This window comes from Argiope bruennichi, chromosome X1 (assembly GCF_947563725.1).
Source record: "Argiope bruennichi chromosome X1, qqArgBrue1.1, whole genome shotgun sequence".
NCBI classification, from domain to species: domain Eukaryota; kingdom Metazoa; phylum Arthropoda; class Arachnida; order Araneae; family Araneidae; genus Argiope; species Argiope bruennichi.
Window position 1 is genome coordinate 35,773,560 of NC_079162.1, and position 23,925 is coordinate 35,797,484.

The window sequence follows — 23,925 nt, forward strand, 5'->3', positions numbered from 1 at the left end:
CAAATTAACAATCAGGTAGCACTATTCGGAGGGAAGAAAAATGTAATTATATTAATTAATTGATAAACAAACTCTGAAAAAATTAAATAGTAAAATGTCATTCTGAATACATAAGTGTACAAAATTTCAAATCCTTGTAAGAAGTGAGTAAAAAATTGATTACAAGATTCCATTCCGGCAAACATGAAAGGAGTCCAGTTAAACAAAAGTATATAAAGAACAAAAGGGTAAAAAAATTTAAAAATATTTTTTTCTTGTAAAAAAATGTTTTTTAATCTTTTTTTCTTCCAGGAAAATTCATATTTTTTTTCAGAAATACCACCAGTCTTTTTCATCGCTACTTTCAAAGGTATTATTAAAGCTTGTCTCAAAAAAATATTGTATGTCACAACAGGAAATGAACAAAACATCTTATTTAAGAAGCGTGTAATGTTCATTGGCCAACAACTCTTCACAGATGTTTTGACCTTTTAATGACTGGAGATATTAGAAATGAGTAAAAGTTGACCTTTAAGTTATGACCTTGTATGGTGAACAACGCAGTACGGAAATAGAAATTCCTCGCCTTGAATATATCTACCGTATTTTTCATCGTAATGTAACTATCTATATAGAGTAGATTTTTAAAAATTATCTATCTTGATTACATATTGAAAATTAATTCTTTCTGAAATCCTTCTAATTTTCTTTGTCATAACTATAATATGAATGATTATGAAATAGATTTCAACTGATTATGAAGTAGATTTTAACAAATTGTGATGTAGATTTAAAGCTTACGAATAACATTCTTAATTTTAGGAGCTATTAAATAATTACTTACATTAGCTCCTTTACGTAGCAAAATTAGATAATATTTCACTCTAGAGCTACAAAATCATTTAGAAGCAGCAGAAATAATTTAAAGTTGCACAGAATTCGAATCTTTCTTTTTCAATGCCTCAAATTTTCAGTTCATTAGTTTCTAAAAGTTTAAATTAAAAGTTCTTCTGTGTTTATATATTCGCAACAACTGTTATATTTTAAAATAAATTCAAATTTATTTAAAATTTTCAATTCATATGGCAATTTTTTCTAATCTCTTTAAACTAAATAATGTATCTTTCACATTTTTTTATGAAATATGTATGCAGTTACCAGGCTATACCTCTGAGATTGAAAATCGCCAGTAGCTCAGTAGCTCTTTTTTTTTTTTTTAACAATATAAAAATTTTAGAATTAACAATAGTTCATCCAAATTTTAGAAGAAATAATCATACTTTATCAAAAAGGAAGGATTTTTTTTTTCTATTTTTCTGCAACTTATTTGAAATTATCATAGCTCAAGACGCCGTTACGTCCAAAATGTCATACTGATTTCTGTGACCATACTTCATCTCATAACCTCTGAAGTTTAAAATTTAAATGAAGATATTTTAGATTCAAAGTTTTAGCTCTTTTTATCATCATTCAAAATATATCAAAATGCTGAAAACTATTGTATTGAGTTTCGAGTGAGAAAGTGTTACTTTTTTTTTTACATTTATTTCTTAATGTTTTCAGAGAGATAACCGGCTCGTAAAATAGCTACGTGTTGAGTCACTCTCGTAATAAGGTTCAGATAAAAAAAAAAAAAAAAAAAAAAAAAAAACTTGATTTTTACTGCAAAATAATTCAAACCAAAAATACAAAAATGATTGTCCGAAATAGGAAAATCTGTAACAACATTTCAGTCTGTGTTACGACTTCTTGCATAATACCATCAAAGCGTAATATCAGCAACGAACTTTCTAGTAAGCACTGCCTTCCTTTAATTTAAAGCAAAATGAGAGTTGCAAAGTCTGCTAGAACGCTTTCAAGGCTGTAATCTAATTCGGCATCTCTAGAATAAACTGCTTTTCATGCATTTCTGCTTTTGATTTGTTTGAGAGAGTTTGATGAAACCTGGATGGAAACAAGATCTATATATAAATGAATAATGAATGAAGGATTTTAATGAATTAATCTAAATGTAATTAATCAAACAATCGGAAAGAATGAGTAATTTTAAACATGAAGTAGTTTTAAGTTGTCGTTTGTTAAAAAGTAAATATTTTTTTGTTTTACATTTTTTATTAACAAATAACACTTATTAGTGGAAATATAAACCAGTATCTGTAAATTGGCATGTCGATATTACGATCTCTTTATGAGTTTTCCTTATATAAAATGGATATACTGACATTATGATATCTTTGAAAGCTCCATAGTAATGTTATTACTACTTTTCCTGATTTTTCTTCCTCTTCTCCTATTTTTTTACGAAATGTGTGGCTTTAAAGAGACAAAGTTACTTAAATAAGTACTTTTTATAATATATTTCTTAGAATATGTAAACCTTCCATAAATAGCGAATTGTAACTATGTTTCTGAAAAAGTAAATTAATTTAGTTATAGGCTTAGTGTTCAAATTTCTAACTTTAAAAAAAAGCTGCAAATTTTGATATTGGATCAACCCTGTTGATCATATATTATATCTTATTGATATAATAATTACTTTCCGCTGAAAATTAAGTAACAAGCAATCATTAAAATACCTTTGTTACTAAACAAATTCCCCAGTATCTCTACTTATAATGGTAAATTAACATTCTAATTCACTTGGGTAATAAGATAAACATCCAGAAAACATGACATATTTAAATAGACTGTCACTATCATGAATACAAAAAAATTTCATGCAAAGGTGCTATGATAACATTTTAGAATAATTTTGCCATTATTAAATTAATAATTTGACCATAATTTTGTTTTAAAATAAAAATCAGAATTTAATAACAACATCCTATTAACAATTAAAAATAGATTAGAAATTAATGCTATAAGTATTAAATGAACATTTTAAATAAATTCCTTTCAAATTTTTTGATATTGAAATCAAATTTATAATTTATAAACAAGCTGTAGGATACACAATTTTGCTAACCATAAAATCTTAGCTCTCTAAGCGTTTCGATTATAACTGTATCTTTAAATATAATTCAATGCCAGCATTTCAATCAATCTTTAAAAAAATATTAAAAAAACCAACTTCGTTATCATTAAAAAGAAGCCCTAAATAATGAAATGACCATTATCAACAAAGCTACAATCAAAACAAAAAGCCAGGTCAGAATTAGTCAGCCTTCCAATTTAAAAGACATTACTGAATAAATCAAAATCAAAAAATACAAAAAGCTCAAGAACGGTTTTATTACCTCTAAAATCACAACTCCTAAAAATACAATCTATAAATAGGCCATTAAATATGATTTCATACTAACACTGATGTCAAACTCAAAAGGTATTTCTTATCTTTTGAATGAAAAAAACATCATAAGATTAATGCAGTTTAGGTTTTTTGTAAAAAAATCTAAATGCACGCTACGCTAATTAAGTTACTAAATAAACTGTACAGATTTATAACCATTTGCCTTTTCAATTTTAATAAATATCTTTGAAATACAATGAAAAATCAATCCTGCATCTCTATCCCAACATGAGTTCAACCTTATTTAATTCTAATAAATTCAGATTTTACTATGCTACTATACAAAATGTTCTGTTTCATAAATAGCAAAAATAAAAGCTATAAATTCTCTTTCAAAACAACATAAATACTACTAAATCTAAATCTAAGAACATCAACTCATATTATGATATTAAATAAGACGATAAATTTAATGAAAATTTTCGATTGAAATTAATATTGAAAGAGATATAAATAATCAGTAGGCACGCAAGCATGTCAAGCATCCAAAGACATTGTTTAATAACCACTAAAATTAAAAGATATGCATGTTTTAAAACAGCAGCACGGTTAACACAAAATCTAAGAGGTCTAGTCACAATAGCAAGAGTTGTAATTATGCTGCTAAATAAGCTGATGAATTAAATGGAAGCTTTCCTTTGAAATTAATGAAGATATAAATAATCAGTAGGCAGGTAAGCATGGCGAGCACCAGAGCAAAGTGAAGGTGAAATAACAATAGGCCGGCGTGGCATTGGGGCCAATGGCGAAAAACATGGCCTATTGATATTTTTTCTAGTTGTCGCGGATGCTAATGATCCGGCAGAAGTTTTATTTATTACGAGGGGAATTCAACCTTTCTCTCTCTCCCTCTTTCGGGCATTAAGAAATGGGATGGAGGCAAAAGCAATAAATTCTGATCCAAAGTGGACGTCAATTGTTACTTTGAAATTATTAGGTTTTATAGCAACAAAATCAGTTTAAACAATAGGATTTCTTCCTGTTGTGTAAGAAAAATCTGACGTGTGCTGTTGGAAACAAAAAGCAAGAGTTGAAACAGCCGAGTGCTCAGTTTCTTGAAGCTCCAAATTATACCTTTTTAGGGGCATTCGGCGGCCGTTTACGGAGAAGTGCATAGAATAACCGTTTATATTTTATTCGGAATACACTCGGAAGAGGGAGACTTTCCTTTACAAGTAAGGAAAAGTTTTCATGATTTTTAAAGCTTCTTTATTTATCATAATTCCTTCTACTTCCTTTTATTTTAAAAGTTTAAAAATTTGATTAAATATGTGTTTTAAATATTTGCTATTGTTTAATAAGTTCATTTTAAATACTTTCAAAAAATATTTTATAAGAAATTCCTTTCATTTAAGTTTTTTTCAATATTAAGGAAAATGTCGGTAAGGCATCTCTTTATTTTAAAAATTAAAGCCGTTATTAAATATTTCTATAAAAGTGGGGGAATTTTAATAGGCAATAAATGCCTTGACAAGATTTTTTTATTCAAAATTTTTAGTAATAGAACTTTTCTATTCATTGCAATTTTCTCTCGCATGTTAACGTATTTTATTTAAGTAATACGCTTTTAATAAAAAAAAGAAAGAAATCAATAAATAATTAGTAGCTATGGTTAAGATTTACAAAACAGCTTTTTAAGCTTGATATTTGAAAAGAAACTAAATACATAATCTTTATCTGTGTGTGTTCTTAAAATTTTTCAAAATTTAATTTTATCACGAAAACATTTTATGCATCAAAAAACTAAGAAATATCATCACAGTTTGTTTGTTTTTTTAAATTTGATTCAAAATTTAATATTTAACATGTCTTTTAAATGTCATTTCAGAAATAACTAACTTCAGCTTTAAGGCATTAAAAAAATTCCTTAATTTTTCTCATTCTTAAAACTATTTCAGTTATTTATCTTTTCTTTAATTACTTTAAAAAAATAGGTGAGATATTTAAAAGCCCGTATTACATTTCAATGAAAATAAGAAAAACTAAAAAGAGAACTTCTATAAGTTTTTATAAAGTTTGTTGTTTAAAAAGTTTCAAATAAAAAGCATATAAAAGAATCGTAAGTAATATGTAGAGAGCATTTAAAAATATCTAACTTCCTAAGAGATATTTCACTTAAAAAATCTCTAATAAAAAAATATCATCTCCAAGTTCTGTTTTTTAAATAAACCTCCAATTGTTGATGTAGACATTTAATGATAAATCAAAAGAATGTGAATGCTAATTTAACTCAAATGTGAATGCTAACTTAAATTTTCCTGACATCCAAAAATTAATAAAACAATAATTGCATCGTTATTATTCTTATTATTGTGTTTTTTCAAAAAATATCAGGTGCACCAAAATAAAAAGCTCAAACTGTCATACTCATATATTTGTCAGCTGGATAAAATTTTTATTTCAAAAAAATATGCATAATACGGTTGGATTGTGTAAATCTGTCTAAGGATAGTTGAAAAATTCTACTTTTCATATAATCTTATCATTAGGGAATTATTGAATAAACAAAAAAGTTTACAAAAAGAATGCAAAAATTTCAGTTTTGTTGTTTTGTTTTGATGGGTTTTTATTAAAATAAATGGGCTAAAAATTAATAAAACTATAGATTTTTTTAACTATAAAAATAGAGAGGCTCATCAATATATCTTAAATTTCTAACAACATTTTAAAAGAAAAATGTTTTGATAGTTGAAATCTATAAATATTATGTATAAAATAAAAATATATATATATAACCCGTTCTAAATCAAAATTAATTCAAATGAAATCAGAAATCCCTTTGACATGAAACTTTGAATTATTGATATTTTATATTCATATTAAATATTTACTTTCATTTATAAGCATAAGCAAATATAGAAATAATATGAGCATTTGTTTCTTTTAAATAAATGAACGAATGTTTCTTTTATATTTTTGAAAGTTTAGAGAATTACTGAATGAGAATGGTGCATATAGATAACAGAATTAATTACAAACATTATTGGACTTCCGAACGGACGAATTAAAAATTACAGTTGTTTATTTATCAACAAGAAAATATCAAATTCCCATACCTTGTTCATTCCTGTGCATCTGTTAAGGAATTTATTAGAAAATACTATTAATCTGTTAAGAATATTCAAAGACTTTATAATAGTGCCTTGACTGTTTTGTACAAAACTCATATCAGTATCTTAAATTGAAAAGGCAAGTTATAGTAAATGTTACAAACTGAATTTTTACTTTGATTTTGACACACCTATGAATATAAATGATTTTTCCACAATTTTTGTTCTACGAGAATAAAAATATTTTAATATTAATTTATCCGATATTTGAAGATTGATAATTTATCAGCAATTCTTTTTTTTCCTAAAAGATTATTTGTGTGAAAAGGAAATATTGTTTTTTGAAATGAATTCGCATATTAGCAATATGGGATTGTATAAAAAATGTAAATATTGTTTGTCATTTTGAATAAAACTATAAGAATTTTTGAAATAAAAAACCACACTCAGCTATCAAATATAGCTACTAGATCTCCATTTGCGTATCTAAATACTTATAGTTATAATAATTTTTTTATAAATGCTGATTTTTTTTACAAGAATAATACTTTTAAATATTAGTTAATTCGATAGCTTCATTTCATATATCTCTTAAAAATTCCATTCATTGATTTGAAGAGGAAATTATTCAGAAAAAAAATTTAATATATTTCCAATTTCATCCATTTTTTTTCAAGAGATTACTCGTCTAAGATAGATATTTTTTGGTCTACAGCTAATTCTTACGAGTGAGGTGAGAAAATAAATATGCATATAAATGTAAATAAAACCCTTATAATATCTTACAAAACTTAAGTTTATATTATTTCTTAAACAAAAAGACAATAGTTTCTATTATGTAATAATTTAAATGCTATTCTCATTTTTTAGTGATGTGAAATAATTGTTTGTTACATAATTTAATGATAATTTCTTCATATGAATGAAAAAAAGAAAGCAGTGATTTTTTTAAAGCATCCATTCGTTGACAACAAAGAAAATGAATTCGGAGAAAATATTAAATGTATTTCCAACTAGTAAAAAATGTTGAAAATAATCCTGACAAGGATTATTCTTGACAATCCGATAGTACTATTTTTTATATTGCAATAATTTATCAATGACATCTAAAAAGTCTTTAATATTTTTTAATCAAAAGTAAAAGACTTCCATGAAAAGTATTTTTTCAAGCTAACTAAAAAGAAAATATTATCTTTGACATTTATTCCTAACCCGGATTCTAAACATTTCAAAGAATTCGTTTCACTTTCCTTCAAGGTCAAAATGTTTCGACGGGCATTTCCAATTTCAATTTGAGTTCAAGGATCTTACAATAAGAGAAAAATAAAATGTAAAAGCTACTTGCTTTAAAACTATTTGAACCCAAAAATAAGTAAAAACTCCACAATTAAAACATTGGATACCAAAAATAAACAAATGCTTGAAACAGAAATTTGTACAAGTGAAATAAAAAATAAGAATAAATTAATAAAAAAATTGAATGTATTATACATTTTTTTGTAAATTAGTTCATTTAAAATTCAAATAAATTATGAAACTATAACAGATCAAAATAAAACACAACATTTGTATTAGTGGGCATCAGAAATAAATGAATGTTTAAAACAATACTCCATGTAGTATTCATAAAAGATAACAAAATAAAAATTGTGAAGGAAAAGAGATAACGAATAAAGTTTTGATTCTAAGATTGAACTTTAAAAAAAAAAGAAAAATTAAACTTCGCGTAAAGAAAAGGATATAATTGCAAACATATTTTCAAATTTATTCCTATAAGAATAATACGCCTGTGGTTTAATTTTAAATGGAAATAAAATTCTGCAGAATATTTAACGTTGAAAGAATAAATAATTTTTAGTTATATTGTACTTCAATGCGGAGCTCTGAGATAAAAATTGAATTTTTACTAGAAAAGTTTCAGAAATATCAAAACATTACTAATAAATAATAATGCATGTGGGAAAACGTGGTTAAATATAAATATTTCATATTTAATGTATAACAACAAAGCGTTTACTTGGACACATTTGGAACAATTTACAATAAACGGTTACAGAAATTTCGACGGTTCAAAATTTGTATAATTATATACATTTATAATACGTATAAGTATTTATATATATATTTATATTATATATGTATTTATATATATATTTATATTATATATGTATTTATATATATATTTATATTATATATGTATTTATATATACATATTTTATATGCTCGTATTTCTAATTTTTATCGAAATATATTAAGAGTACAGAAAAAAAATTTTTTTTAAGTGATTTATATATTTTAACATATTATTACCAGTATGTTGTACAGAGCGTTCTCATTGAAGAAAACTATTCAGATAATTTGAAAAGTAAAGAACGTAATCACGTTCAAAAACTTGCTGTGTATATCTGAATAAATTAAAAAGCGTGTACTTTTGTACATGCTTTTTAAATTTAAAAAACGCACTTTAATTAAAATAGTATGTTCTTCTACGTGTATTTTTGTAGCATGTGCGTTATTTTGATAAATATATACTTTTCTTATACATGTTTATCTGCATATTTAAATGCATTGCTTATTCCAACAACAGTTTTTTGAGGATAAAAATTCGTATATGTTATAAATAAAACACAAGAATAAAAAGAAATCTTTCATTAATCAATAAAGATCTTTCATAAATTTCATCTTATTTTATAAATGTATCATCGAGAATTTTAAATACTTAAATATATCAATATTTATTTAAATTGTAAATATAACACATTATTAAATTTCGCTTTGAATCTATTTATTGAATGAATTCCTCTGAGTTCTATTTACCGAATCGAGTATAGAATCTACAATGATAGCAAAACAAATATCGTGACCTTCACTGCATAATTATTTAGGAAAACAATTCTATCCCCGCTCAAATATATGACTGAATAAAGTATCTAATTTTCTTTTTAAATAAAAGAATAAACCTCCGACACCCATACATTTCTGGAAGATAATAAGTAGATTCATTCGTAATAAAAAAAAATGTGTGTCAAAGTATTATGATATTCAAGAAAGTTCTTGCCATAAAACTTTCTTGGATCATTTTTAGGTTCAGGAAGTGAATAATATTTGGATGTAAGCAGGACGCTGACGAAGAAGCAATTGTTCAGTTGATACAATTCTACAATCAAAATTCCTTGAGCATGCAGTGGCTTCCAAAATTTTCTTCTTCACCGTATCTCATTAATTTCTTATAAAGTATTTTAAAAAAACACTTCTGAATAATTTCTCGAATTTCCTTTTAGAGAAATAGTTTCAGAAAGCCTAAATAAATCTTTGAAAGAAGAAAAAAATATAATAACTATATAACGTAATTTTAAATGTAATGTTATGACACTGGTTTTTAAAACTTTTATTGATTATTATAATTAATGCATGATTTAAAAATTAAAAAAAATATTTCAAAGATTAAAATGAATCTCAGGACAGAAATGTGTTCATATTCGATCACAATTGAGCTTAAATTAGAAAATGCTATTGTTCTGATTGGCAGTGATTCAAATATGTAATATATATATATATTAATATGTATATTTAATATGAAATCATATTGTACAGTGTCAGATAAAATGGAATGATTCAATCACTGCGCTTCCACTTTCAGTATCTTAAATTGAAATTTAGAAACTGCTCATAAAGCTATGTTTTAAGCAAAGATTCCAAAATTATTCAGGAAAATAAGTTACAGTCATCTCACTGCTGCAAGAACCCCCATTCATTATGTAAAATCGAGAACACAATAATTAAATCCCCTTAATACAACAATCAAAACCTCAAGATGTCAGAAAGATCCATAATCATTTGTAATGCGTAGCAAGTCTCTCTTCAGTAAAAATATTTTCAGAAACATAACTCCTCTTTCGAATTTTAACTTTTTTTTTTAAATATTAAGTTTATCTTTAAACACAAAGATGATTAGATCCTTTTATGAAGTTGCATTCTCACGAGAGTGAGAAGGTAATGTTTTTATACCTATTCTTGAAGTGACTTGCTTCAAGTATTACAAAGGGTAACATTTTAAGTACTCAAAAGTTTGACTGAAGGCCAAATGTCTTATCAGCGGTTCAAGGTCAAAGGTTTTAATGATGTCGATGGCATCATCATTCGGGTATATTTTCTTCAACAGAAGTAGAATTCATTGCTGGTGTTAAATGAAATTTTCAGTTTCACGGCAAAATCCAGTATGATATAAAATTAATTATTGGAATCAATTTTCAGAAAAATAAGTTAATAAGTAAAATTCAGATAAGAAAATTTTCAAAATTTTTAATTAGTTGAATATAGTTTCTGAGACTCTAAACTTTCTTTGATATATGTAAAATACATATTATTAACAATAAAAATGAATACATAAATTGTAAAAAGAGAATAGAGAGTTGGTGTATTCTTAATTTTAAAAATCGTGTGAAATATAAATTCGTATTTTTTATTCGCAAATTTTTGAATATAATGTTATATGGAGCGATCAAAGAATCAACCAGTCATCGAAATTTTATGCTTAACTTCCCAATTCCAGATATTAATTTTATAATTTAAAAATGCCTGAAACAGCTAATAGTTTAAGAGCTTCAAAATTTTGTTTTATTTAATACAGTTCATATATCAGATCTTTTTATATTCTTGAAAAATTTTGTCTTTAAACTAATTTTGCAAACTGGATTAATTAAATGTCCGAATTATTTCTAATAAATAAAAAAATTTTGGCAAAAATAAAAAAATATCGGTAGAATTTAAATTAACGCGGAAAAATTTACTCAGATTGTGGTCATTAGCATTTTTAAACAAAAACAAAAGTTTTATTCTTTCGTGGGATTGTTGGTGTTGCTTTCACATATAGACAAATATAAACTTCCTGATCTTAAATTTATAATACTACTCACAGTCGACATACAAAATTTCCTTCTATGTTTGTAGCAAAAAGATTTCAGTAATTAAAATGAAAATTGATTTATTTTATGAAAATAAATTCTTCTGAAAAATATTCATGTTTTCAATATTAACTACAACTTCACCATTTCGATGGCGATGCAAAACTTTAAAAGATAATCGCACTAAAAGATACTACCTAAATCAAATTATCAAATCTAATTGAAGGAATCGATATTCGTTCATTTATTGTTTGAATATATATTCGAATCGTAAGGATAATTGTTTGAGAATTTCATCAGAATTCAACAGATAGCATTGAATATAGTTCAAATTAGTGGAATAGATTCTGTCTTCCAAAAAATACAATCAGCGACAAATTAAGGAATTTGAAAATCAAATATTATAAGGATTAAAAATTAGAAGACTGCTAATATTTGCACTATTTGTTTTCTTTAAGGGTTATTTTTAATAGAAAAGGCAAAGAAAACTGGAGAAGCAAGAGAGATCATGTAACCTTTCCTTACATTTAAGAAAATTTTAGAATTTTTTAAATGCAAGTTGTATAAAAAAAGTTTAACTTTCGTATAAAAGAATTTATACATTTTTTTATACAAAGGCTGCAAGAATCTGAATTATAAGTCAAAAAATAATTCTAAAAAATGCAAGTAAAAAAGCAGTAAATTGTAAAAAAGCAGTTTATATAGCTTAATTTCATTTATTTTGAAGATTAAATAAATAAGAAATTCAGCGATTTTTTATCATTTAATAAAATAAGTCACATAATTTAAAATCGATTAGTAGTAACAAGTGAAATGTAACTTTTTATTTCAATGCTATTTTTCTGATATCAATTCTTAATTAATATCCATTATAATTTTTATCTCATAATTCTTGAATTTCGTTCAGATTTTTTAATCCACTCTTCTTTTATATTTTAAAATATGAAAGTGAAATACATCTACAATTGAATTTTAACTAAATATCACACTGATTTGTACACTGATTTAAAAGTCGAATAGGTTGAATGTTCCTTGGTTTAGAGAGTTAACTCCTATAATAATTGCTTGCTTAATTCCATTAAAACTCAAATGAATATATATCTCGACATTTTTTATTTTCCTTCTTTCTCTTTATGAAACGTTCAGTTTTCAATACCAACATTAGGAACTATAAGAAATTTTTAGCCGTATATGATCCCGACTGTTCCATTTTAAAGTCAAGAAAAACGTTTGCATTTGAATGTTTTTCTTTCGAAGTACGTTTAATTCATTTTTATAAATATTTAATATGAAATTATCAAAGTATTAAAATTCAGTTTTAGAGATCTATCGTCACATCATCTATTAGTCAGATCACCTTTTCTGAGAAAATTTATGCGTTATTTCTTTTTTCGTCGTTATTCAACTAAACAAAAATCAGAAAGTAATAAGGTAAACAATGGGTCAGTTGTTAAGTAAGTGAATCTGGGGCCCGAAAGCATCCAACAAAACAATACATTTCTTCTGAAAGTAATGATTCTGCATTTATTTGGATTTATGGTTTACAATTATGAATCTTTTTATTCATGTTTAACAATGATTTGTATAATATTTTTTCAGACAGTCACAATGCAGAACAGCATGAAGAGAAGTACAGTGTTTTCTTCCTTAGCAGGTACACATTTGTTTCTCTATTTTTCTTTTCTTAGACTTTTAAAGATAAAAGAGCAAAAAATTAAAATTAAAAAATTACAATTTGATATCAAATTAATTGTAATATTTGCTTATCAAATACTACAATTAATATTTGATAAGCATACTTGGTAATGTTACATCTTTTCATAGTAATTTAATAAACCAAGCATTTTTGCTTTACTGATAGTTATTTAGAATAGTTAGATTTATTTTGATGAGTGGATTAATTTATTTAAATAGAAAAACCCTAAACGTAAAAAAATATTGTTTCATATTGTATTTTAAATTTAGTGTATTAATAGAAATTAGTAGATCTCAGATGCTTTAAATATAAATTCCACATACCTGTAAATAAATTTCTTTTATTATAAAAAGCGATGTCAAGGATTCTTTTTCCATTTCAGGATCAAATAAAAGAATTTAATCGAATCATATAAAATCTTGAGAAATCAGTTTGACCTATAAACGCCATTTTTTTTAAAGAAAATATTTTTATTAACCCTTTAAATGGGCATTTTTTCTAGTAATGTTATATTAAAATGTTTTTAGGATTGAGATAGATTTAAAAAAAAGGTGATTCATTTTGCTTACAAGATAAATTAATTTGACTTATTAATTAATTTAGTTTATTAATAAGTAAATAAAAAATAAAAACATATATTTGTTTGAGAAAAAAAATGAAACATCTAGGTTTCAGTTATCATTTTGTTTGAGAAAAAAGGAAGCCTCTAAGATTCAGTTTTATTGAAAAATTTATCAGAACTTTTGCCAATCTACATAACGGCATACAAAGAGTGATGACTTTTTTGGGAAATATACTTTCTATGCCCTTAGAAAAGGTTAACATAATCAGCTGATTTTTACAATTTTTTTTTTTTTCAAATTAAGGACAAATATACAAAAAAAACTTTTATTATGATGACATCTGATTTTTTCCTAATTTCTGTTGAACAATACTAATATGATATATAACTAAAAAATAATTTTAAATGCATCAGCCTTTTCTTGAATTTAATAAGAATTAATTACCTTTATAATATTTCAAAAGCTTAATGAAGCCTCAGAAGCTTTAAAGCATTGCATTTTTGCTTTATTTAAATTTTATGATAATTTTTTATAATTTGTCTTTTACCATATTATTGATACATTATTGTTGTCAAAGGTGCTAATCCAGATATCCAGATTTGATCCAAACTTATGTATTTCACCGACAGCAATGAAACTCTTATGTCACCCGTGGGGTGGGAAAAGGTTCGTAGATGCCTCGAATGCCAAGTTTAGATGGGGACACCGATAAATTATACTTTTAAGTTTTTAAAGATAGAAATTGAGAATAGGAATAAAAAGGCACGAAAAATAAAAGCTATACTCCTGATACAATTTTTCCTCAAGACGTCTGTGTGTGTCTCTATCATCAAACAGAATATTTCAATCTTACAAGAAACGTTAAGCCTAAAGGGCTTTTAAGTCCTTTTAAGTCTGTTTTTTTATATACTGAAGTATTCAAAAATTTACTGAAAATAGAAGGGAGGGGGTAGTTTATAAAAATTTTAAGAACTTGGGCAATATTTTTAATGAAGAGAAGCACCTTTCTTGAAACAATTTTCATCAAATACATTACGTATTAACATTTAATAAATAAAAAATGTCAAAATCTTTTATACACAACTAAACGATATCGCTTTGTAACAAGAGATATATTTAACCTCTGAACTTTCTTACGTATTATCTTGACTTCCCTTGAGACACTTTTAAAAACTAATCAGTTTACAGTGCATGTATTTATCTCAACCTTTTAAGAAGAAACCTGTTATTTTAGATTTCTTGCTTTTAACCAAGCCTTTTAAAATTTATTTACCAAACACATAAATAGTTTCGCCAAATTTAGTTCAAGGATGTAAATCAATTGACAAAAACGGAAAATATAATTACTGTTTCTTTTCAAAAAGTTAAATAAAGCTCATCAAAAAAATTATAGTTCAAATTTAATGCAGTAAAATATAATATTTTTAAATAGCTATACTTAATATACATAAAGAAAATGGATATAAAATTCTAATGAATTTAAATAGTCTTTGGTCATATTTGTCATAATATCAAAGCTCGAATAGGAAATTTCAAATCAGACATCTTTCACTATTAAAAACTTTTATTGCTTTTTATTTGATTATTGAATCGCGTTAGGGGAAAACTAAGTTCTAAATTAGTTTTATGCCCAAACGTTTATGTTAATTCGCGATCATGTAAACACTATACTGTGTTATAGAAAAATCGCCTGAGAATTAGAAGTTTCGCATTTTACCCCGTGGGAGTACTGAAGTGTTTCAACTCCACTAAAATTGATTGAATTTCAGCTCCATTAAAAATTGACAGCTTATGCAAACCTGATTGACATGGATTTATTTCTAACGTGATGGCTATGGTCAAAAAGAAAAATGAGATATGATAGTAGGAATGTATATTGTCACTTGACTACAATACAAACTTACTAAACAAATGACTTTTTCTATCAAGTATCAATTTATGAATCAATGATGATACATATAGTCAATGACATACTCAGAAGAGGAATGAATAACTGGACACCTCGCATCGTAAATACGCGCACACAGATAGCCCACCTGCCATCAACTGGTACGAATCATCATTGGTACTTGGAATGCTTATCAATCCCTATCGGTTAATTCTTTGCTATAAGTACGAGAGCACTCTAACAAAAGCTGCGACTTCTCGTCCTCGTATTTGATGTGATCAAACGACGGAGGAGACATAACTTTTATAAGCTGGAATACCCGTCCCACACACGTGACATTGAATTAATTCGAGGAAATTAGCCTCATACCAAAGGTATCACGAAGAATGCTTTCTTACTGTAATCTAAAGTGATTCCGCCAGCAAATTTTCTAAAACCAAGCAGTTCTTGAAAACGTTGAAATGATGTAGTGTCAAGATGATAAATCCATTACCGCATTTTAGAATCTATTTTCTTTTAACTTATCGTTATATCTGCCAGATATAATTTCGCATATAACTTGGGTTTCATGTATGGAAAAAATGCATAAATTTCAATAAAACAATAATTTTTTATCACAATATTTTGATATTTATTGATCAACCTTCATAATTACTCACTTATTTTGGCTGGATTATATGAATACAATAACTTAATAACACAATCATGCTTCATTATCTATTAAATGAAGAAACAGCATAATTGTTGAATGCAATTTGTTCATTATTCTTTAGAAGTATTCAGTTTATGTTCAGTTAGTTAGAAAATCGACTTTACGCAAAAATGTAGTTATTATACCACAAATACAAAATACAATGAGAAAAGTTTCTCCTAGGGAGTTTTAAAGAATCCTAATGTCTAATGGCATTGCAACAAAAAATAACTCAGCGTCAAAAGCTTCCGAGAGATTCACTTCTTAGAGTATTTGCTTCTCTTCTGCGGAAAACCAATTTATTTAAACTTCACATTTCATTATAGCCATAAAGTAAAAGAATTTTGATATATTATAAAATTAAAAAGCTTGCAAAATCAACAATTAAAAATAAATTGAGTGAAATGAAGTATTGAGTTATCGATTTCAAGTAAATTCTTTAGCTTGTTATAAAATTTGGAAGCAGATGATAAAATTAAAAATTTGGGTATTTAATATATTAATCAGCTATGAAATGATGAATAGATTCTGATTCTAAATGTTCTTTACAAAAATTGAATCATCTTGTTCCGAAACAAAAAATGAAACTGAAATCAACTATTTTGGAGCAGATCAAACAAAGTAAAACCATCCATTTTGAAACAATGTGCTACTAACTCTCATTTTTTGATTAATAATGTTTCTCTTTCCAAAAAATCTTATTTTCATTCAGAATTGATTGCAAGAAGTAATTTTGTATGCTTTAGTTGGGCTTATTAAATCAAAAGAAACCTTTTTGTGAAGAAAAAAAAGGGAGTGAAAAATAAGAAGATAAATGATTTGTGTCTTCCTGGAAATTATAAAGTGTGTTAACTCACGAAAAATTCCAAGAACCTGTTTTCGAAATACTTGATTGTTTTTCTAGTTAATCCTTCTTTCAGCATTTCAGGTGTTCATTCTCTTATTACTCATCCTGTTATCGGTGACCCTGCCAACCTCAGAAGCCAAGCCGGGTCTCTGCTCTGATATCTGCAACAAAATGTGCACTGGAGATTACTGCACATCCATTTGCACATTCTACTGCTGAGAATCGATCAGTAAGTGTCTCTGCCAATAACACAATTTTCTAGAAAAGTTTTAGCAAGCGTTGCAATATTGCTGTCGGGCTGTTCCACTGAACTCTCTTGCTCAATTATTCTACTCATTTTTGATGACTACATTAGGATAAATTGATTTAAATAAATTATAAGGAAAACATAGCGAAGAATTATATTATACCTGCCTTTGATGACCAACTTGTTCATCCTTTGGGTTAGGTAGTTTTAAAATACTGTTAGATCGAAGTATTGTGTTTTCCTGTGCATTAAACTGTTGATACGGGATTCATTACTTAGAATTTCTTTTTTATTGCTTGATAAGATTGAACAATATCAAATTAATGAAAATTCAGAATTATGAGGAAATTATTTGCCTATTTCTGAGCAAGTTTTCAAAATAAAAGAATTTTAACATTCAATTTTGTGAGTCAAATATTTACGATTAGGTAAATGTAACAGCAAAAAAATTAACAAAAGAAATTTTAAACAATACCTATCTTATCATACATATTGAGCAAAGAATAATACAAAGCTTTAAAAAATAGAACGAAATAATCTGAAAATGTTGGTAAAATTAATGAAATTAAATTTCGAAAACAATTGTCAAAAGAAAAATATTTTTTTTAAAGTAATCACCAATAACCATAGAATTTGCTTCGTTGTAAAATTATTTAGATCTTTTGGCAAATGTTACTTATAAATGACGATTAAAAAGAGATCAGCATTTGAAAGGATGATATTATTTTAGAATTCCAAATTTAATTCTCACGTGAAAACAAAATTTGCAATATTATTTAGTTTTAATGTTGTGCTCTGAAATTTGAATTATTATTATCAATTAAAGAACTGTTCATTTTTTTAACTCTTTTAAAACTGTAGTATGTATACTGCCGCTAAATTTACCATTTCTCTCAAATTCATCATTCGTCACTATTATATCAAAATACCGTTAAAATGTACCAATAAATGTCCATTGTTATATCAAAATGCCGTATGCTCAATTCGCCAGAATATTTTATTCATACAAAATGCTTGTATGCGTGATTTACATCTGCTCTTAAAAGCATCGTATACGACTATATGACTGTTAAAATATGATTGTTGCATTTTATCACAAAATGTTACGCTAATGGTATAATTTTGTTAAATATTACTATTAGCGTGTTGCAGTAAAATCTTACGCTAAGGGTACCGGCTGCTATATCAAAATTTCTTATGTTTTGCTGCTTGTAGTTTTTGACAGATGACATTTTGATATAACAGAGACAATAGACTAAATGATGCATATTAATATTATATAGATAAATTAAACAATACATAAGAAATATATTTTTATTGTTTCACGAATCTCGTGTTTTTTGTGACACGAAATTGGCAAACGGAAGTATGTATCTTAATACATGAGGACTTCTTACGAGTATTGAGAAAGGTATAAGCTGTGTAAACTATTACCTAATTTGCTTCAAATTTCTATCGTGCGTTTGGAATGTTAAATGATTGTGACATATGCGCTTTTAGCATAAAAAAATTGCTTTTTTTAGCTTTGGGCATTCATCCTAAGTAATAAATATAAACCCCAAAAGTTTATAAACTTATTCCGAAATACCCAAAAACACTACCACCAAGAGGGCTCAAGACTAAAAAAATGCAAAAACCATTAAAAAAACAAAGTACTAGAAAGTTCCCTTTGTTAAATTAAAGAAAATATTTTTTAAAAGTGTGAAAATTTCTTATGTTAGGTGACAGTTTGCGATGATAGACCGGGGGAAACTGAATTGCAAATTATTACCAAAAAAAATTTACATTTAAACTTTATGATCTAATCTATCAAAAATAATTAATGTATTAGCTGAATTTATTTTTAAACACCATTTGATAATTGTGGTATATTATGAAATTTTATATTTAAAATAATTAAAGATATGAAACATTTTAGAACTCTAGTTTCAGTCTTAAGAAGCATTTAAAAACATCATTCATCAGTGATACGATCCTTACAGCTTTTCACATGCTATCAATTTAAATTGTCACTATCTGTAGCCAAAACAATAATCATCATTCCCCGATATAAAGGGCGAATTACATCTTCAGTCGGATGCATAAAATATGGAATGTCGAAAGACATGTTCACATGCTTTGAATAACTGTTGCATAAACAATTAAAAATTATCAAAATTGCATAAATAAAATTACTAAATACAAGTGTAGAATTGTGTTTTCGAAAATGTTCGAATTGTTGATCGTTGTTATCCAAGTCATTGATAAAGCCGACCGATTGAATCGTAAACGGTCCGTGGGCTTGTCGTTTGGCGTATGGATCCAATTCTCTTTCAGTGGATCCTGTTAAGGCCTTTATTACAATTGTTTTTCAACTAAAATCATTATGTTTTATGATTCCACAGGGAAGGAAATACGGCGGGCGAGATCGAGTGATAGCATGTTCTGTGAGGGAGTTCTATGCTAACTCTATTTTCAAAATACGTGTTCGCCAGAATTTTAGCAAGATAAGTTCTTTAGCCGACAGAATAATATGTGCGTGCTTCCTCTTGTTGGAAGCACCATTCTTCTAACTATAACACCATTCTAAAATATTTGACTGAATAGCATAACCATTCTTGCTGTAAGCTCAAACACGCGTCATCATTCAGAATATTCTCAAAGAAGAACATAAGTCAGATTAAAAGATAAATCCACACACTGAGAACTATTCTGCGCAGTTAATACTTGAATAGTATTTCAGCTTCAAACGTGATTTTCTGTTCCAGATAAGCTAAAATTTTGATTGAGCATTTATAATTAAAAATTATTATTGTAATACAAAATATTGTTGAAACTTTGACACATTCTATTAATTATTACGCAACTTTCATTTTAGAAAAAAAAAATAAGAACAGTGGGGTAATGTTAAAATCAACTCAACATACTAACAAGAGAAAGTTTTACGCACGATATTTACAGAATAAATTCTATTTCTTTATCCCAATGAATTTTAAAGAGTGAAACTTCATCAAGACAAAGATTTGAATCATACTTCAATTAATACCACAACATCCCTTGAAAAAATAAAGTCTGATACGGATACTGCATATATATCTTTTCTACATATTCTTGCAGTCCCCTGACGTTTCACTTATGGACTATTGTGCCTTTGGTCTGTTGAAAAGAGCTTTTTCTGGGTGCAAAACCACTAAGATTACTGGATTCTAGAAAGCAGTAGAAGAGGAATAGAAAATCAATCCTGGAAATTTTAAGAAAAGCTTTTCTATCACAGAAATCATCATTATACATAATAAAGACTACAAGATCACACATTTAAATCAAATAGTCTTTACTTTTAAGCAATAATTAAATGGTCCCTAAATCGCTCTAAAAATGTGTAAACACTCTCTGTAAAACGAAGTAAATAATTCTAAGTAGCTTAGTTCTAAACATGACCCTAATATCCTGAATTTTACAAGTTTGATCAAATCATGAACAATCCTCAAATTTTGTATGCATATATTAATTCCACTTTTCAAAGAATATAACATATAAATATAATTTTTCAAAGAATTAATATATGTTTATAATTGAAATATTTTGAAGAAAATAATACTAGAAATATAAACAACAAGATAGAATTATTTAGAATTAACAGCTGTATTCTCAATTGGAGTTGCGTAGAACAACATGTTGTGTAAATTTTTTACATCTCCTTCTTATTTCAGATTCCACGATGCTTGTAATCAATAATAGTTAATAATAACTTCAACTAAATTTTTTTCATTAGATAAAGGGGTAGTTAATGAAAAAAAATCTAAGAAACTTTGGCTTAAATCCATAATTTCTAAGGAGTAATTGTTATAAGCTGAAGCGTTTATCGACGTACAATTATTCATCATTGAAGGTAAATTTTCTTTCTGGTCTCTATAAAACAGCAACTAAATTGCATACTTCTAAATTAAAAATCCCCTAAAGTAGCGTCGGGTTTTAAAGAATATGGTAATATTATTTGATGCTTCCACTGTTTCAATGTTTGATGTTTAGTGCTTCTACTCCAAATAAGTTAGAGCAAATGAGTTTTGTTCGTTTGGTTATATTAACGTCCCGTTAGAAGCAACACTAGGGCTATTTTGGGACGGACCTCGTAATTTTGAACCGCGGTCAGATGACGAGGACGACACCTGAGCTGGAACCCCCCTCTCCATGCCACACCACACCAGCGGGAGAACGTTTAGTCATGACGGATTTAACGTGCAACAGACCCCCTTACACGACAGTTCTTCGGTGGAATCGGGTCACGAACCTGAAACCCTCCGGTTCCGAAGCCGAGACCTTACCACCAGGCCACCGCCGCCCTTAGAACAAATGAGAAACTTGTAGAAGAGGAAATATGATTGACGAAAAAATTCGAAAGGAATCAACAGAATTGAAAATCTTTGCTTCATTTAATTTTCTTTCCGTCTCCTATTTTTCTTTTATATTAAATAAGCACGATAAGTTTTGATTAAATTTTCTGATTAATCAATCTATAAACAGGTTTCACTAAATTTTTTATTCGTATTATTGAAATTATTTATTAAAATTTCTTTATTTAAAATTTTCAATTCAAACAACGCAATTAGAAAATTATTTGGTCACTGAACTACCATTCAATTTATTAGTTTCATTAAATATCACTTTAAAATCTAATCACTAAACAGTATTTATTTTTGTTAAGCACTTCCACGTTAGTAATTTATCTGTCACTGGTCGTGTGCTGGTCAAAAATATAATGCTTGACATCATTATTAAACCATAATTCTCAAAAAGTGCTCCTTGCATCTATTTGTGATTTAATATGCTGGATTTAATTAAATGTAGCCTGGGACATAGCTATATTAAATTTTGAGAGAAAATTTTCCGCAGCAATTTGTAGAGAAATTTTTCCAATAAAATATTATAGATGATTATCCATTTGTAATTATTCATAACATTCAATATTAAATACTTTCCTCTAGTATAAAATTGTTTTTTTTAAGTTAAAACGTATGACATTTCATTTCTTATTTTCTTTACAGGAACACTTAATGATGAAATACCGTAAGAATGACGAAAAATTTCGACGATTGAGAAGGGAGAGAGAAAGAAAGACTATTGTCTTCCAGAAACAGCAGCCGTGTGTGATTTTAACTTTTTAACATAAAATTTTAAAAATAAGATTCAGCAAACATGTGTGAATAGTTTTTATTCGTATCATTTTAATAAATGTGACTGATTCTTTAGAAATAATGTGTATGTTTTTATTTTGTAAATTTTAAACAAAATTTTTAAGAATACGGTTTGGATATTAAAACTTAAACTCCTCTAGATGTTTATACTCAAAAAAATCACAAGACAGATTTTAAACCATGCACGAATAAACTATTCAACAGCTTAATCTAAATTATTAATAATTATTGAAAAAAGAGAAGTAATTAATTTCGCAGTAATTTGATTTTTAAAATGCTCACTAAACAATAAAATTATTGCTTTAGATAATTGTATTTTAAACATGGTGCATGTATATTTTGAACTTACAAGGCTTGTTAAAAATCTTGACTTTGATTATTGCATTTCTTTTTCCTGCAAGAGACAAAATATAAATTTCTACAATATATTCTTTAAATTTCATCAAAAGACAGCTTTTGAAATTTCAAATAATATACACGACTTTTAAACCCTCTGATGAACAATTAAAAATTAAACTAGAGTTTATATTCAAGATAAAAAAAACACGATGTATATTTAAAAAGATATACTATCAACAAAGTATTCAACAAACCACAATCAATGAATATTTTATAATCAAAGTATTAGCTGGCACACAATAAAGAAAATTTTAACTATATAGAAATTTCAAAACCCTGTTTTAGTGAAAGAAAACATATTTGCATGTCTGGTTGTGTTTTAAACATCTGTTGTCTAAAATAAAATGTTCAAGTACACTACTCTACAAGATGCGATTAACATCTTCAGAAGAATGTATAACGTGACTGTAAAGCGTGGTACGTACCATATTTGATTTTTAAAAAAAATACATATTTCGTAATATAAATTGGCATACATCCCTTTTTTATTTTCTCATATACAAAGAGGAAGTATTACAAACGATAAAATATTCGAACTCGAGATTTTGACGAATATTTGCCTTTCAGATCTCCTTGAGATCGAAAATATATTTTTGGTATTATGTCTGTCTGTGACCATGATAACTCAAAAAGGGGTGGATGGACTAGATGGATGAAATTTGGTATATGATTCTCATATCAAATTTGTAGATTTCTATCAAATTTTGAACAAAAACCATTTAGAGGAAGTCTGTCTGTCCGGCTAACCGAATATAAGTGAACACTAAATGTAAAGTGGTTTATAAATATAATTTGGTACACAGATTCAGAATCTAAAATGTATATTTTTGTAAAATTTTGAACCAAATCTGTCAAAGGGTTGTCCGTCTGTAGGTCAATACTGTCATATGCATGTAAATGCGATAATTCAAAAAGGCCGCAACTTAAATATACAAAATCAGGTACGTGATTTTTGCGAATTGGTATCAATTTGACAAATTTTGGTTTCAGGAGGTCAGAAAAAGCTCCCAAATACACATTGGGTGTTCTGGTGCTTATGTAGTAACCGCATCAAAAGGATTAATCACCAGAAAAAAATCACCTTACGACAGATTCAGTAAAAATGCTAGATCCACATCAAACATCAATATTTCGGAAGTATTGTCTGTCAATAGCATTTATGGACTTAACTCAAATTTAACAATTTGTCGCGAAGGAAGAC

At 26.9% G+C, this 23,925-nt stretch overlaps 1 long non-coding RNA gene across 1 annotated transcript; it reads left to right on the forward strand.

The window, feature by feature from the left end:
* The first annotated feature begins 4,147 nt into the window (after window positions 1-4,147).
* Window positions 4,148-22,386, forward strand: LOC129959080 (uncharacterized). Its single transcript, XR_008783390.1, has 4 exons — window positions 4,148-4,443; window positions 12,822-12,876; window positions 16,981-17,136; window positions 22,176-22,386. It is a non-coding gene; the product is annotated as an uncharacterized LOC129959080 (long non-coding RNA).
* Window positions 22,387-23,925: the final 1,539 nt, after the last annotated feature.